The following is a 19,770-nucleotide window of genomic DNA, read 5'->3' on the forward strand; positions in this document are numbered from 1 at the left end:
GGGTTACTATAAAGAGCATTAAGAGAATTTGGAGAGGCGGTTTTGACCTGGAATGTAAAGAGTACTGGTAAAATGACAAAAGAGTTGAGCCATTTTCCAAAATATCTGGAAATAGTATCTGAAATAGTATTGGAAGCTGCTGAAGGCTCATGTCCCAAGAGGTCTTAGTAAATTTACTGGGTTCTTAGTAAATGCCAGACACCATGCTAAAGCACTACATATGTTGTTAGCTCATTTAACACAAACATCTGGAGAGGTAATTATTATTATCCCTATTTTACAGAGTCAGAAGGGGGGGGGTCACTTAATTTTCTCAGTTACATAGCTAGAAATAGTATGCTGAGACTGGGGCATGCCATTGTTTTTTAGCAACATGGCATCATAAAAGTCATGTATTAAGATTTAGGGTTTTTAAAAATTGAGATATAACTCACATACCATAGAATTCATCATTCTGAAGCATATAATTCTGTGGGTTCAGTATATTCAAAAAGTTGGGCCATTACTGCCACTATCAAATTCCAGAACAATTTCATCACTCCTGAAATAATTCCAGTACCCATTAGGAGCCAGTCCTCATTCATCGCTCCTCTACCTAATTGACCTTCTCTCTCTAGGGATTTGCCTCTTCTGGATATTTCAGATATATTAAATCATGAAAAATTTGGCTTTTTGTTTCTGATTTCTTTCACTGAGCGTAATGTTTCCAAAGTTCATCTATGTCTTAGTGTGTATCAGTACTTCCTTTTTATGTCTAATATCCCACTGTATAGATGTACCACACTCTATCTATTCATGATAAATATTTGGGTTATTTCTACATTTTGGGTATTATAAATAGTGCTACTATGAACGTTCATTTACAAGTCTTTTCCTATTGTGGTAAAATATGTGTAACATAGAATTTACTAATTTAACCATATTTTAAATGTATAACTCTGTGGCATTAAGCACATTCACACTGTTGTGCAACCATCACAACCATCTCTAGAACTTTTTCATTTTCTGAAACAAAACTCCATACCCAGTAAACAACTCCCCATTCTCCCCTCTCCCAAGCCCCTGGCAAACACAATTCTACTTTTGGTCTCTATGAATTTGACATTCGAGGTAGCTCATACGGAATCATATTTGTTCTTTTGTGACTGGTTTATTTCACCTAGCATAATGTCTTCAAGATTCACCCATGTTGTAACATGTGTGAGAACTTCCTTCCTTTTTAAGGAAGAAGAGTATTCCATTATATGTATATACCACATTTTGGTTTTCCATTTATCTGTTGATAGACATGGGTTGCTTCCACCTTAAGGCTACTGTAAATAATGCTGCTTTGAACATGTGTGTTCCTTGTTTATAAGTTTTTATATGGACATATGTTTTCAATTCTCTTGGGAGGAAAATTCCTAGGAGTAGAATTGCAAGGTCATATGATAATTCTATGTTTAACCTTTTGAAGACTGCCAAAGTGTTTTTACAAAGTCTCTGTGCCATTTTACATTCCTATCAGCAACTGTGTGAGAGTTCCAATTTTTCCAGACCCTCATGAACACTTGTTATTGTCTCTTTTTTTAAAGCCATCCTAGGGGGTGTGATGTAGTAGAAGATTTAGGGGTTCTAAATCATTAAATATAAGATATTGGCTTGGGACGTCCCTGGTGCCAGCGGTAAAGAAACCACCTTACAGGAGATTGGTTCAAGATGGTGGAGCAGAAGGATGTGCGCTCACTTCCTCCTGAGAGAACACTGGAATCACAACTAACTGCTGAACAATCATCGACAGAAAGACACTGGAACTCACTAAAAAAGATACCCTACATCCAAAGACAAAGGAAAAGCCGTAAAGAGATGGTAGGGGGGCGCAATCACAATAAAATCAAATCCCATAACCACTGGGTGGGTGAATCACAAACTGGAGAACAATTATACCACAGAAGTCCACCCACTGGAATGAAAGTTCTGAGCCCCACGTCAGGCTTCCCAACCTGGGGGTCCAGCAACAGGGAGGAATTCCCAGAGAATCAGACTTTGAAACCTAGCGGGATTTGATTGCAGGACTTCGGCAGGACTGGGGGAAACAGAGACTCCACTCTTGGAAGGCACACACAATGTAGTGTGTACAACAGGACACAGGGGGAAGGAGCAGTGACCCCATGAGACTGAAAAAGGCCTACCTGCCAGTGTTAGAGGGTCTCCTGCACAGGTGGGGGCTGACTGTGGCTCATCGTGGGGACAAGGACACTGGCAGCAGAAGTTCTGGGAAGTACTCCTTGGCATGAGCCCTCCCAGAGTCGCCATTAGCCCCACCAAAGAGCCCAGGTAGGCTCCAGTGTTGGGTTGCCTCAGGCCAAACAACCAAGAGGGAGGAAACCCAGCCCCACCCATCAGCAGACAAGCAGATTAAAGTTTTACGGAGCTCTGCCCAATAGAGCAACACCCAGCTCTACCCACCACCACTCCTCCCATCAAGAAGCTTGCACAAGTGTCTTAAAGATAGCCTCATCCACCAGAGAGCAGACAGCAGAAGCAAGAAGAACAACAATCCTGCAGCCTGTGGGATGAAAACCACATTCACAGAAGGATAGACAAAATGAAAAGACAGAGGACTATGTACCAGATGATGGAACAAGATAAAACCCCAGAGAATCAATTACATCAAGTGGAGACAGGCAACCTTTCAGACAAAGAATTCAGAATAATGAGAGAGAAGATGATCCAGGACCTTGGAAGAAGAATGGAGGCAAAGATTGAGAAGATGCAAGAAATGTTTAAGAAAGACCTAGAAGAATTAAAGAACAAACACCTAGAAGAATTAAAGAACAAACAAACAAACAGAGATGAACAATTCAATAACTGAAATGAAAAATACACTAGAAGGAATCAATAGCAGAATAACTGAGGCAGAAGAACAGATAAGTGACCTGGAAGACAGAATGGTGGAATTCACTGCTGCAAACAGAATGAAGAAAAAAGAATGAAAAGAAATGAAGACAGCCTAAGAGACCTCTGGGACAACATTAAACACACTAACATTTGCATTATAGGGGTCCCAGAAGGAGAAGAGGGAGACAAAGGACCCGAGAAAATATTTGAAGAGATTATAGTAGAAAACTTCCTCCACATGGGAAAGGAAATAGCCACCCAAGTCCAGGAAGCACAGAGAGTCCCAGGAGGATAAACCAAAGGACAAACATGCCAAGGCACATAGTAATCAAACTGACAAAAATTAAAGACAAAGAAAAATTATTAAAAGCAACAAGGGAAAAATGACAAATAACATACAAGGGAACTCCCATAAGGTTAACAGCTGATTTCTCAGCAGAAACTCTACAAGCCACAAGGGAGTGGCATGACATATTTAAAGGGAAGATCCTGCAACCAACATTTCTCTACTTAGCAAGGATCTCATTCAGACTCAACAAAAAAATCAAAAGCTTTACAGACAAACAAAAGCTAAGAGAATTCAGCACCACCAAACCAGCTTTACAACAAATGCTAAAGGAACTTCTCTAAGTGAGAAACACAAGAGAAGAAAAGGACCTACAAAAACAAACCCAAAACAATTAAGAAAATGGCAATAGGAATATACATATAAATGATAACCTTAAATGTGAATGGATTAAACACTCCAACCAAAAGACACAGACTGGCTGAACTGACACAAAAAGAAGACTCATATATACGCTGTCTACAAGAGACCCACTTCAGACCTAGGGACACAAACCAGAGTGAAAGTGAGGGGATGGAAAAAGATATTCCATGCAAATGGAAATCAAAAGAAAGTTGGAGTAGCAATACTCATATCAGATAAAATAGACTTTAAAATAAAGAATGTTACACAAGACAAGGAAGGACACTACATAATGATCAAGGGATTAATCCAAAAAGAAAATATAACAATTATAAATATATATGCACCCAACATAGGAGCACCTCAATACATAAGGCAACTGCTAACAGCTATAAAAGAGGAAATCGACAGTAACACAATAATAGTGAGGGAATTAACACTTCACTTACACCAACAGACAGATCATCCACATAGGAAATTAATAAGGAAACATGAGCTTTAAGTGACACAACAGACCAGAAAGATTTAATTGATACCTATAGGACATTCCATCCAAAAACAGCAGATTACACTTTCTACTCAAGTGCACATGGAACATTCTCCAGGATAGATCACATCTTGGGTCACAAATCAAGCCTCAGTAAATTTAAGAACACTGAAATCATACCAAGCATCTTTTCCGACCATAACGCTATGAGATTAGAAATAAATTACAGGGAAAAAAAAACATAAAAAACACAAACACATGGAGGCTAAATAATACATTACTAAATAACCAAGAGATCAATGAAGAAATCAAAGAGAAAATCAAAAAAATACCTAGAGACAAATGACAATGAAAACACGAAGATCCAAAACCTATAGGATGCAGCAAAAGCAGTTCTAAGAGGGAAGTTTATAGCAGTACAATCCTACCTCAAGAAAGACGAAAAATCTCAAATAAACAATCTAACCTTAAACCTAAAGGAACTAGAGAAAGAAGAACAAAACCCAAAGTTAGCAGAGAGAAAGAAATCATAAAGATCAGAGCCGAAATAAATGAAATAGAAACAAAGAAAACAATAGCAAAGATCAATAAAATTAAAAGCTGGTTCATTGAGAAGACAAACAAAATTGATAAACCTTTAGCCAGACTCATCAAGAAAAAGAGCAAGAGGACTCAAATCAATAAATTTAGAAATGAAAAAGGAGGAGTTACAACAGACACCACAGAAATACAAAGCATCATAAGAGACTACTACAAGCAACTCTATGCCAATAAAATGGACAACCTGGAAGAAATGGACAAATTCTTAGAAAGGTATAACCTTGCAAGACTGAATCAGGAAGAAATAAATTGAAACTGTGATTAAAAATCTTCCAACAAACAAAAGTCCATAGACCAGATGGCTTCACAGGTGAATTCTATCAAACATTTAGAGAAGAGCTAACACCCATGCTTCTCAAACTCTTCCAAAAAATTGCAGAGGAAGGGACACTTCCAAACTCATTCCACGAGGCCACCATCACCCTGATACCAAAACCAGACAAATATACTACAAAAAAAGAAAATTACAGACCAATATCACTGATGAATATAGATGCAAAAGTCCTCAACAAAATACTAGCAAACAGAATCCAACAACACATTAAAGGATCATACACCATGATCAAGTGGGATTTATCCCAGGGATGCAAGGATTCTTCAGTATATGCAAATCAATCAATGTGATACACCATATTAACAAACTGAAGAAAAGAAACAATGTGATCATCTCAATAGATGCAGCAAAGGCTTTAGACAAAATTCAACACCGATTTATGATAAAAACTCTGCAGAAAGTGGGCATAGAGGGAACCTACCTCAACATAATAAAGGCTTTATATGACAAACCTACAGCAAACATCATTCTCAATGGTGAAAAACTGAAACCATTTCCTCTAAAATCAAGAACAAGACAAGGATGTCCACTCTCACCACTATTATTCAACATAATTTTGGAAGTCCTAGGCACGGCAATCAGAGAAGAAAAAGAAATAAAAGGAATACAAATTGGAAAAGAAGAAGTAAAACTGTCACTGTTTGCAGATGACATGATACTATATGTAGAAAATCCTAAAGATGCTACCAGAAAACTACTAGAGCTCATCAATGAATTTGGTAAAGTTGCAGGATACAAAATTAATGCAAAGAAATCTCTTGCATTCCTATACACTAACAATGAAAGATAAGAAAGAGAAATTAAGGAAACAATCCCGTTCACCACTGCAACAAAAAGAATAAAATACCTAGGAGTAAACCTACCTAAGGAGGTAAAACACTTGTACTCAGAAAACTGTAAGACACTGATGAAAGAAATCAAAGATGACATAAACAAATGGAGAGATATACCATGTTCTTGGAGTGGAAGAATCAATATTGTGAAAATGACTATATTACCCAAGGCAATCTACAGATTCAATGCAATCCCTATCAAACTACCAATGGCATTTTTTACAGAACTAGAATTAAAAATCTTAAAATTTGTATGGAGACACAAAAGACCCCAAATAGCCAAAGCAATCTTGAGGGAAAAAAAAACAGAGCTGGAGGAACCAGACTCCCTGACTTCAGACTATATTACAAAGCTACAGTAATCAAGACAGTATAGTACTGGTACAAAAACAGAAATATAGATCAATGGAACTGGATAGAAAGCCCAGAGATAAACCCACACAACTATGGTCAACTAATCTATGACAAAGGAGGCAAGGATATACAATGGAGAAAAGACAGTCTTTTCAATAAGTGGTGCTGGGACAACTGGACAGCTACATGTAAAAGAATGAAATTAGAACAGTCCCTAACACCATACACAAAAATAAACTCAAAATGGATGAAAGACCTAAATGTAAGGCCAAACACTATAAAACCCTTAGAGGAAAACATAGGAAGAACACTCTGACATAAATCACAGCAAGATATTTTTTGACCCACCTCCTAGAGTAATGGAAATAAAAATAAAAATAAACAAATGGGACCTAATGAAACTTAAAAGCTTTTGCACAGTAAAGGAAACTATAAACAAGATGAAAAGACAGCCCTCAGAATGGGAGAAAATATTTGCAAGCGAATCAACCGACAAAGGATTAATCTCCAAAATATATAAACACCTCATGCAGCTCAATATTAAAACAAACAGACAACCCAATCAAAAAATGGGCAGAAGACCTAAATAGACATTTCTCCAAAGAAGACATACAGATGGCCAAGAGGCACATGAAAAGCTGCTCAACGTCACTAATTATTAGAGAAATGTAAATCAAAACTACAATGAGGTATCACCTCACACCAGTTAGAATGGGCATCATCAGCAAAATCTACAAACAACAAATGCTGGAGAGGGTGTGGAGAAAAGGGAACCCTCTTGCACTGCTGGCGGGAATGTAAATTGATACAGCCACTATGGAAAACAGTATGGAGGTTCCTTAAAAAACTAAAAATAGAATTACCATATGACCCAGCAATCCCACTACTGGGCATATACCCAGAGAAAACCAGAGTTTAAAAAGACACATGCAGCCCAGTGTTCACTCCAGCACTATTTACAATAGCCAGGTCATGGAAGCAACCTAAATGCCTATCAATAGACGAATGGATAAAGAAGATGTGGTACATGTATACAACGGAATATTACTCAGCAATAAAAAGGAACGAAATTGGGTCATTTGTAGAAACGTGGATGGACCTAGAGACTGTCATACAGAGTGAAGTAAGAAAGAGAAAAACAAATATTGTATATTAATGCATATGTGTGGAATCTAGAAAAATGGTACAGGTGAACCGGTCTGCATGGCATAAATAGACACAGGTGTAGAGAACAAATGTATGGACACCAAGGGGGGAAAGCGGGTGGTGGGGGCTGCGTGTGTCGTGGTGGGATGAATTGGGAGATTGGGACTGACATATATAGACTAATATGTATAAAATCGATAACTAATAAGAACCTCCTGTATAAAAATATTAAAAGAGAAGATCTAAAAACTTTAAAAAAAAAAAAAAGGAAAAGAATCTGCCTTACAATGCAACGGACGTGGGTTCGATCTCTGGTCAGGGATCTAAGATCCCATGTGCTGGGGGGTAACTAGGCCCACACCCCACAACCACCGAGCTTGAGCGGCTCAACTAGAGCCCACATGTCGTGAAGTACAGAGCCCATGCGCCACAACTAGAGAAAACCCACACACAGAACTAGAGAGAAGCCCACGCGCTGCAACAAATGATCCTGCATGCCTCGGTGAAGTTCCCGGGTGCAGCAACCAAGCCCTGATGCAGCCACAAAAAATTAAATAAATAAATAATAAATCTTAAAAAAAAAAAGATATTGGCTTGCCGCAGTTCAGATGTTAAGTGATAAGTCTGAACAAGATGCTGGCAGAGGAAATGAAATAAAATGATCAAGCAAAGAAATATTACTGATTGAGAAATGGGTGGATATTAGTAACACTCTAGATGTAGGGAGAAAAAGAAAGACTAAATTATAGTAATAAAGCTTTGAGCTTGGTTGCCTGGAAGAATGATGGCATTAATCAGAGAAAATTCTATAAAGGAATTTGAAATGACAAAATAAATTTTTGACATCATGTATTTGAGGAATCCATGTATTCCAAATAAATAATTATCAGACAGGTAAAGATCAGGAGGTTAGGGTTGGAGACAAAAAAAACCCTCACAAGATATTTCATTAACATCTTTATTGGAGTATAATTGCTTTTACCTGTGATTTTAAAAAAGGTCAAAGAAGCACTGGCAAGACTAGAAGAGGGTCATTGTATATCCTTAGATTCCTAAGGCTGGGTTTAGCAACTTATGTACCAAACAGTGAGGAAGGAAGGAAGCACTTTACTTCCTGTTTTCTGTTTAAAATAGTAATGTAAAACCTAAGTGGTTAATGTATTCTTTACACTCAGAGTTTTATCAGAACTTGGTTGGTATGGGATTTTTATCCATACTGTGGGGCACTCAGGACAGCAGTGCCCTTGGCTCAGACTGGTGTGAGCAGGCTTAGTGCAACTGCTCTCTAAAGAAAGACACAAGATGGGGAGTCCTAGGGAAATGCCTGTCACTGCAAGCAGTTATCTGATTGGCTGGGAACCAAGCTGGCAAATTATCAAGGAGAACATGAAGTTCCAGTTTTCTATGCCCCAAAGAGCCCCCTTATAGAAAGAGGCCATCCCAACAAATAGAATGTACACCTGTAAGAGACCACAAGACTCTTGTTAGAACACAGTTCTTCAACGGTCAGTGATCTTGGCTTTGTTCAGTTTTGGAAAGTCTCCAACATGATAACATTCAGGAATCACTACAGTGATGACTCATATGCTTGGGTACCTCTTTTGAAAGAGAACGTTAATAATACTATTTAGGATGCTATGGTAAGTAGTCTCAAAGAAAATGTAAAACATTATCAGTCTGCTGATACACTGAGTTTTCCCTCTGACCTGATATACTGAGATTATAAAGGAAAAAACAAATCATTTAGAAGGCAAAACAGAATAAACATAAAGGGTAACTGCTGCCAAAGACAGAAGTTAAGGTAAGAGCCAGAAAAACAAACAAACAAAAAAAAGCAAAAACAAAAAAAAGAGAGAAATTTAAGAATGAAAGCCTATGAACACATTGAAAAGTTTTCACTCCCACACACATATCTACATTTTTAATTGAACGAAATAAACCTCACGGTTAATATCACCATCTTTCTGAGGATAATGTGGTTCGAAGACAGATTTTTCTTTTGTTTCCCTAAATTGAAGCTTATTCTGGTATTTTATCTTCATCAGCTATCCACTGTTTTAAAAGGATAATATCTTTCTGAAATATTTTCCAGAATGTAGATGAAAAAATAACAGTGATAATAAAAATAGCTAAGATTTATTGAATGCATTCTTAGTCATTTAATCTTCAAAATACTTTCAGTCATGTTCCTTAGCACACACTTTGTAGGTGGCAGGCCTTCAGAGCCTGTGCTCTTAACTGCCATGCTTCATGGCCTCCAACAGCTTGTAGGAGATTCAGTGAAGAATACATTTCATTTTGGTGATAGGTAAATTATTCTGTATTTCAAATCCTAGTAGCAGACACTTTCCTTCAAAAATGGAACAAAACTTTTCTTTACAAACCAGTCGCTCTACCTATAAACACGTATACATCAATGCATGCCATGTATCATGTATAGAAATATTTTTGGGGGTCTTAAATACATTCTCCTTTCAATAAATGGATATTTCCCTGATCAAGACATTAAATAAATACTTCCATCGTGAACAGGGCACTATGTTCATCCTGCTGGATCTAGGCTGTCCTTTCCCCTTGTTGCTCATCATCCACCATCATTGCACGTCTCTTCAAAGCTTCCCAGCAATAGGTGTTTCCTTGCTGTTGTCACGCCCCCTCAGCTGCTCCCCTGCTTGATGTGATCCTCCTCCAGGTCTAAATGGGGTCAGACTGGAAGTTCACTGAACAGCAGGTTACTGGCCTCAGCAGGATATACCCACAACTCAGTTCTCCTCCCTCTTTCCTCTCCCCACCCCACCAAGTCCCAACAAGCGTGCACTCATGCTTACTCTCTCTCTCTGCAAGTAAATGACCCCAACTGTAAGGTGCCCAAAGGGAAATGCTATTTCAGAATGTCAGCTACTTGGCAGCAATGGCTGTTCTATTAATGCTTAAAAAAAAAAACCCAAAAACAAAAAACAGGGACTTCCTTGGTGGCACAGTGGTTAAGAATCCACAGGGGACACTGGTTCAAGCAGAACAAGCATATATAATTTCTTGCATCTGAAATGCAAACATTTCTATGACACTCTGACACTTGCTAATACTTGGTCAGAAACTGTCAGAAACTGGGCTATAATTAACCAATGGAGGTGTGCCCAATGTCTTAACTCTGAAAAGCCAATAGAGGATATAGTTTATCTTTTATCCACTAAAATAGGAAACATAATTCTTTATAACAGAACTGCCATTCCCAATGTTTAAGCATTTTAGGGATCCCTTCTAGAAATTCTGTGTAGTGGAGGAAAGAAAAGGGGCAGAGAAGAAGAAAGAGGTGAAGAAAAATGTGTACACTGATTCTATGGTTCATCTGTTCCTTTTTCTCCACACAAGGAACTCTACGTTTTGGCGACGGAATTTCTATAGTTGACTGCAGGACAATATTTCTATTAGGAGCTAGGCTTTGAGCTGAATCTCAGAAGAAACTTCTCACCCATCACTCTCATAAACCCACAAGCAAACTAAGGAAGTCAGAAGGTAGAAGAGATACCCAATGTACAAATCCATCTCAGGTTCTAATTCTGCCACTAATCCTCCATAACTCATGATCTTGAGCCAACCAATCACTTAAGGAAACTGAGGTTTGAGAAGTCTATAAAATGTTGAATTGTATTATCTCTGTTTCAAACCAGCTTTAAGGTGTTATGATTCTATGACTTAGATCTATCGTCTAGTTTGATACAGATAGAACAAATACATGTATAAAAAAAGAGGTATTACACAATGAATAAGGTATAAAAACATGAGCAAAATTACATTGATAGGATTATCCCAATTTAAATACCCTCATATAGTATTAAAACTTTATAATGGGGACTTCCCTGCTGGCGCAGTGGTTAAGACTCCAAGTTCCCAATGCAGAGAGCCCGGGTTCGATCCCTGGTCAGGGAACTAGATCCCACATGCATGCCACAACTAAGGAGCCAGAGAGCCACAACTAAGGAGCCTGCCTGCCACAATTCAGACCCAGCACAACCAAATAAATAAATTTAAAAAAATCAACTTTATAATGAATAATCCTCAAATTGTAATAGACAACTATAAGCTCATAATCACAATGCTTACTGATCCCCCCCAAAATTATTTTACAATGTACATTCTATTCCTTTAGATTTGGTAATTTCATATTATAAACTGATGTAACAGACTTTTCAGAGTAATGAGGCTACTACCATGGTTCATTTAGACTGAATTGCTAACTATATCCATTTATAATAGCCATAGGTTGAGGATCGATAACTTGGTAGACTGTGAAAGCTTCATTAAAAAAAAAAAAAAAAAAAAACTGCTTCAAATCAATAACATTAACCCAGATATTTTAAAAATGAGTTCATTTTCTTTACATTTTAGGAAAATTATTAGGTGTATATTAACCCCACCTTCCCATTTCTTTAAGACAGATGGGAAGTAAAAGAACGAATTTTTAATCATTAATTATTATATAAATTATTCATAGCCCAAAGAATATCTTCATGCACGGATGCTATTAGTCATGTGAGGTAAGGCTTAATGCCATTACGTTAATAACATTAATACAAACACCAAAGGATCAGTAAGAAAATTTCTAATGCTTGATGAGACAGCAAACTGTATAAAATGAAATTTACTATATTATAAAACTGCCAACATTTGCTATATCACTATTTTTAAAAAGCAACACTACTTCACTTAAAATACTGTTTACATTTTTCATCCTAAAAATGTTAACAAGGAAATTTCATTAAACCTTATTTCCAATAAAAAGGCAAAGGAAAATGACTAGAAAACTCCACAAATTTCCCAAAGTTTCTAATTTTATTGTTTTCCTTAAAATAGAAAAATATATGAAAAAGATTTCAGAATACGTAGGAAAACTCCAGTTCTATTTACCTAGATTGTTAAAAGCAAGTTATGCATTTTACAAAATTGGAAGTGTCATTAACATGACATAAAATACTTCTATCTAAGGTACTCTTAAAAACAATTTAGTAAACATCGTTAAGACAAATAAATGATGATTCTCTGGCTATACACATGAATGATAATCAAAATATTTAACAGCTGGCATGTCAAAGCATGGGTAATAGTGCTGGAGGAGGGTCTAAGAGGCCACCTATTTTAGCTGCAGGACTGTGGGGAGGTTCAGGGAGTCATGGCAAGGGAGCCAGGGAGTCGCAGGGCAGCAGAATTCCCCCGCTAACTTGGAAATATTTCAGTAAACTTCAGCAGAGCCACACTCATGTATACCTCCTGTGTATAAGCTCTGGTTATTCGCATGATTCTTAAATAAGGGATTATTTTTTTTTAAGCTTTTAAGCAATTGTTAAAAGTCTGCAAATCACAACAGTGTAAATCAACTATACTTCAATAAAATAAATTTTTAAAAAAATCTTTGCAAATCTGCTACTTGCTACTGAAGAAAATGTAACTATTAACTTTGGCAGTAGCTAGAAAGAAACATCATGGGGGAAATTTGATGGAAGAAATGAAAAATGAAAGACGAAAGGGTCTTTTTTTAATTTTCAAAACTTTATGTGAAAATTATATAAAGTATTTTTGTGACATTGAAGTTATTTAAAAATTAAAGTATGAGGTTAAACTTTCAAGTAATGACCACAATGACAGAATGTAAATACATTTCTCCCCAAATAAATAAAACATTTAGTATAAACAGCTGTATATCCAATCACACTTAAGACTGGAGAGTCATATAAATAAATGAGAAAGCCAAACAGATATTTTAATAACAAAATTTTGATATAATATTTTCATAAAATTATCATTTTCAAATTAAACTGGATTTTCAAATATTTCCTGGAGATAGCAAACACCTATTGCTGCTTATAAGTTAATTTCTTAAGAACAAGCATATCATAATGTTGAAGAAATGGCTGCATTATTAAAAAATATTTGATGCCATATTCCAGAGATGTAAAAGGTGGTCTAGTCTACATAGAACTGCATATTAAAAAAAAAATGTTTTAAATCATTTTTTATTTGCTAGATCTTCTGGATGGAATATACAAATCTACAGAGAGCAGGAATTTATTGTTGTTGTTGACTGTCCTCTTGTTGAAGGGATTAAAGTTACCAAGCAACCCCTGTGTTGCAGAAACCAAAATAAAAAAGGAGTCAGTTGTCAACTACCAGTTCTTCTAAAACAGAAGATTGCAAACAGGTAAGCATTATTTTGCTATAATGTTTGGTCATACATTTTTAATCATACGACAAAGTAAAAATCATCAAAAAACTCCCAAGGAAAAAAACTCCTCTAAAAGCATATTAATTGTGACTAAATTGAGAGTTTATAAAATCACCATTATCACCATTTTAAAATCATCATTGAGCAAAGTGGAGTTTGGAAAAAAAGGAGCCACTGATCCTGCCTTTAGAAGAATGTTTGAGAAAAGCCCTTGGTGCCAAGTTGACTCAGCTTCATAGGCCATGGAAATCAACACTGAATGTCTTGATTCTTCATTGACTCTGAGTGGATGAAAAGCTAAATGAAAACTGGAGCATTAACTTCTTATACTTGGAGACGTGAAAGTGTCATTTCTAAGAAAGCTCAACTGTCAGCTAACCAGAAAGGCATAACTACTCCAACCTCCAAGAATGAGTCAGTAAACGAAGAGAAGGGAAACAAACAAATGAGCACCATTAGTATATGCATATTATTTCAGCTCAGTAGCCATTACAAGCCAGATACTCTACATGCTAGAAAAACCTCTTTCCTTTTGAGAAAGATGAGTAATACTGAAGAAACTAATAGAGGGATAAACTTAACCAGGCCTCACTAGGAATGCAGCTGCTTTACAGAACCTCACTGTAGACAGACTTATAGTGGGAGGTCAATCCTCTCTCCAACAACTGTCACTAAAATGACTTAACACTCCAGGTTTATGCCAGGTCAGTGTACACAGGTCATCTCCAGAGCCATGAATGAAGTCATGCGTTATCAGAAAGCAGGTCAGAGGTGACATAAATCACCTAACTGTAACAGCTGACTAAAAATAACTTTCTATTATAAGCACTCATTTCCTAAATGAGAGGATAGATATCCTTCATTTTCTGAGGAGTGATGAGGGGGGAAATCCTCACATAAAACCAAACAAGGCTTTTTCATCTTCAGTACTCACAGAAAAGGCATGGAGTCTGTAGGTACCTGAATTTGGCTTGTAGCCTTTGATCTATCATGGGCACTGAATGAAGGCAAATGAATCTCGCCCACTGATCGCCTTCTGAACAACTACTATCCCCTCCCTCACCTTTTTTATGAAGGACTGGTGCTACCTGTTCATTGCAAATAAGGTTGTGATTCAATTAAGAAGGAGATTAGGTTATTTTCTCAACCTCAGGTTGGAAAACCCAGTGTCAATAGAGGACTTGAATAGAAACACTGTAGGTACCCGTAAGAAAAACGAAAAATATTTTTACTGCCTAGTTTATTTTCTTTTTATAAATTTAAGGTTTGTTTTTTTTTTTAGGCTGCTTTTCATTTTTAAAATTAAACTTTTTTTTTTTAGAGCAGATTTTGGCTCACTCTAAAATTTAGCAGAAAGAACAGTGCGTTGTCATATACTTCTGTCCACACACATGTATAACTTCTCCCACTATGAACATCCCTTTCTCGGGTGGTGCGTTTGTTACAGCTGATGAACCTATACTGACTGACACATCATTATCACCAAGTCCACAGCTGACATTAGCGTTCACTCTTGATGTTGTACATTCTATGAGTTTTGGCAGATGTACTACAATGACATGTATCCACCATTGTAGTATATTAGAGAATAGTTTCACTACCCTAAAAACCAAACCCTCTGTATTCTGCCTATTCATCCTTCCTATCCCCTAATCCCTGGAAAAACTAATCTTTTTACTGTCTGCATAGTTTCACCTTTTCCAGAATGTCATACAATTGGAATCAAAGAGTACGGACCCTTACAGGATAGATTATTTCTCTTAGCAATACGCATTTAAGCTTCCTTTATATCTTTTCATGGCTTGATACCTTATTTCTTTTTAGTGTTAAATTAATATTCCATTGCATGCTACAGTATATTTACCCATTTACCTACTGAAGGGCATCTTGGTTGCTACCAAGTTTTGGCAATTATGAAGAAAGCTACTATAAACATTGTGTGCAGGTTTTTGTGTGGACATAAGTTTTCAACTCCTTTGGGTAAATACCCAAGAGTGCAATCACTGGATTGTATGGTAAGAGTACATTTAGTTTTGTAACTGCTAAACTATCTTCCAAAGTGGCTGTACCTTTTTGCATTCCACCATCAATGAATGAAGAATTTCTTTTGCTCCACAACCTCACCAGCATTTGATGTTGTCAGCATTCGAGATTTTGGCCATTCTAATAGGTGTGTAGGGTAATCTCATTAATTAATTTGCAATTCCCTAATGACATATCATTTTGAACATCTTTTCATATGCTACTCACCCTCTGTGTATCTTCTTTGATGATGTGTCAGTTCAGGCCTTTTGCCCAATTTTTAAACAGGTTGTTCATTTCTTTTATTGTTTTAACAGTTTGAAGAGTTTTTGGATAATAATCCTTTATCAAATGTGTCCTTTGCAAATATTTTCTCCCAGTCTGTGGCTTGTATTCTCATTCTCTTGACATAGCCTTTAGCAGAACAGGAGTTTTTAATTTTTCTTTTTTTTTTGGTCATGCTGCTCAGCTTGTGGAATCTTAGCTCCCCAACCAGGGATCGAACCCAGGCCTTCGGCAGTGAAATCGCAGAGTCCTAACCACCAGACTGTCAGGGAATTCTCAGGAATTTTTAATTTTAATGAAGTACAGCTTAAAAATTATTTCTTTCATGAATCATGTCTTTGGTATTACATCTACAGAGTCATCATAAATAAATAAATAAATAAAATAAATAAATAGTCACCACCATGCCCAATGTCACCTAGGTTTTCTTCTATGTTACCTTCCAGGAGTTTTACAGTTTTGCATTTTACATTTAGGTCTATGATCCATTTTCAGTTAATTTTTGTAAAGAGTGTAGGGTCTATGTCTAGATCTGTTTTGTTGCATATAGATGTCCAGTTGTTTCAGCACCATTTGTTGAAAAGATTGTCTTTGCTCCATTGTATTGCCTTTAGCCTTTGTCAGTTGACTATATTTGTATGGGTCTGTTTCTGGGCTCTCTATTCTGTTCTACTGATCTGTCTAACCTTTCAACAATCCCACATTGTTGTAGCTTTACAGTAAGATTTGAAGTCAGGTGTGTCAATCCTCCAACTCTGTTCTTCTCCAAATATTGTGTTTGAATATTGGGTCTTCTGTCTCTCCATATAAATTTTAGAATCCATTTGTTGATATTCACAAAATCACTTGCTCGGATTTTGACTTTGTGTTGGATCTATAGATCGAATTGGGAAGAACTGACTTGACAATACTGAGTCCTCCTATCCATGAACATGAGCTATCTCTCCATTTACTGAAGTTATATTTTGATGTCCTTCATCAGAGTTTTATAGTTTTCCTCATATATCTTTTAAATACTTATATCGTTTGTAAACTTTTTTTGTATACTGTATGTATTTTATTAGATTTATACCCAAGTATCTCATTTTGAGGGGTACTAATGTAAATGGTGATGTTTTCAATTTCAGATTCCACTTGTTAATTGCTGTTATATAGGAAAGTGACTGACTTTTTTTCTACCACTTTTATTGAGATATAACTGACATACAGTACTGTGTAAGGTAAGGTGTACAGCATGATTTGATTTACATACATCATGAAGTGGTAATCACAATAAATTTAGTGAACATCAATCATCTCATATAGATACAAAATTAAAGAAATAGAAAAAATAATTAGCATTACTCAACATTACTAATTATTAGAGAAATGCAAATCAAAACCACAATGAGGTATCACCTCACACTGGTCAAAATGGCTATCATCTAAAAGTCTACAAAAATAAAAGAAGTCTACAAATAATAAATGCTGGTGTGAGTGTGGGAAAAAGGGGACCCTCCTACACTCTTGGTAGGAATGTAAATTGGTGCAGCCACTATGGAAAACACTATTGAGTTTCCTTACAAAACTAAAAATAGAGCTACCATATGATCCAGCAACCCCACTCTTTTTCTCTCCCATTGCGGAGCACAGGCTCAGGATGCGCAGGCTCAGCGGCCATGGCTCACGGGCCCAGCCGCTCCGCGGCATGTGGGATCTTCCCATACCGGGGCACGAACCCGTGTCCCCTGCATCGGCAGGCAGACTCTCAACCACTGCGCCACCAGGGAAGCCCTGGCAACCCCACTCTTGAGCATATATCCTGAAAACATGAAAACTCAAATTCGAAGATACATGCACCCCAATGTTCATAGCAGTACTATTTACAACAGCCAAGACACAGAAACTACCCAAGTGCCCATCAACAGACGTTTGGTTTAAGATGTGGTATGTGTGTGTGTGTGTGTGTGTGAGTGTGTGTGTGTGTGTGTGTGTGTATTCCACACATAATGGAATATTACTCTGCCATTAAGGGGAAAGAAAGAGAGGAATAAATTAGTAGTATGGGATTAACAGATACAAACTACTATACATAAAATAGATAAGCAACAAGGATTTGCTGTATAGCACAGGGAACAATACTCAATATCTTATAATAACCTACAATGGAAAATAATCTAAAATAAATAAATTAATTAAAAAAAAATATATATATATATATATATATATATGGCTTCCCTGGTGGTGCGGTGGTTGGGAATCTGCCTGCCAATGCAGGGGACACAGGTTCCAGCCCTGGTCTGGGAAGATCCCACATGTCACAGAGCAACTAAGCCTGTGCACCACAACTACTGAGCCTGTGCTCTAGAGCCCGTGAGCCACAACTACTGAGCCCGCGTGCCACAACTACTGAAGCCTGTGCGCCTAGAGCCCATGCTCCGTGAATAGAGAAGCCACTGCAACAAGAAGCCCACACACTGCAACGAAGAGTAGCCCCCACTCACCGCAACGAAGAGTAGTGCCTGTTCACAACTAGAGAAAGCCCATGCGCAGCAACGAAGACCCAATACGGTCAAAAATAAATAAATAAAATAAATATAAAAAAAGAAAGAATGTTAAAAATATATAGAGAGATATATAGATAGATAGATGAATCACTTAGCTGTATACCTGAAACTAACACATTGTTGCAAATCAACTACATTTCAATTAAAAAATTTTTTTCTTGTGATGAGAATCCTTAGGATTCGCTCTCCTAACAACTTTCATATATATCATATGGCAGTGTTAATTACATTTACCACATTGTACACTACATCCCTAGTACTTATTTATTTTATAACTGGAAGTTTGTACCTTTTGACTGCTTCATCCAACTTCCCTCCCCCCATCTCCCACCACTGGTAATCACAAATCTGATTTTTTTCTGAGTTTGTTGTTTGTTTGTTTTTGAAGTATAACTGACCTACAACACTACGTTAGTTCCTATTCCATAACACAGTGATTTGATATTTCTGTGCCTTTCAAACTGATCACCACAATAAGTCTAGTTACAATATATCACCATACAATGACTATATTCCCCACACTGTACATTTCATACCCATGATTCATTTTGCAACTGAAGTTTGTACCTCTTAATCTCCCTCACATATTTCAGAAAGTGATTGACCTTTGTACATTAACCTTGTTCCCTGCAACCTTGCTACAACTGCTTATGAGTTGCAGGAGTTTTTTTTTTTTTTTTTTTTTTTTGGTCAATTATTTCAGATTTTCTGAAGAAGATCATGGAATTTCATGCTTTCTGAGAACAAAGTTTTATTTTTTCCTTTTCAATCAGGATACCTTTCATTTCCTTTCCCTGACTTATTGCATTAGCTAGAACTTCCAGTACTATGTTGTAAAGCAGTAGAGATGACATCCTTGCCTTATTCCTGATCTGAGTGAGAAAACTTTGTGTCTCTCACCATTACATGTTGATATTAGCTGTAAGGTTTTTTTTACATGTTCTCTAGCAAGTTGAATAAGTTCCCCTCCATTCCTATTTTGCTAAATTTTTATCACAAATGGATGTTGGATGTTGTCAAATGCTTTTCTGCATCTATTGATATGATGATGTGGTGTTTCTTCTTTAGCCTGTTAATGTGGTCAATTACATTAATTGATTTTTGAATGCTGAACCAGCCTTGCATACCTGGCATAAATCCCATTTGGTTGTGATAATTCTTTTTAGACACTGTGGGATATGATTTGCTAATATTTTGTTGAGGATTTCTGGATCAATATTCATGAGAGATCTTGGTCTATGGTTTTCATTTCTTGTTATATCTTTGTCTAGTTTTGGTACTAGAGTAATGCTGACCTCAAAGAATGAGTTGGAAAGTATTCTCTCTGCTTCTGTTCTCTGACAGAGATTATAGAGAATTGATATAATTTCTTCCT

General features: G+C 36.8%; 1 protein-coding gene across 2 annotated transcripts in view; it reads right to left on the reverse strand.

Moving 5' to 3' along the window:
- The window catches only part of TET2 (tet methylcytosine dioxygenase 2), a 130,171-nt gene that overhangs the window by 86,499 nt on the left and 23,902 nt on the right, over positions 1–19,770 (reverse strand). The window lies entirely within an intron of this gene.

Source organism: Stenella coeruleoalba (assembly GCF_951394435.1).
Source record: "Stenella coeruleoalba genome assembly, chromosome: 4".
Lineage (NCBI taxonomy): Eukaryota > Metazoa > Chordata > Mammalia > Artiodactyla > Delphinidae > Stenella > Stenella coeruleoalba.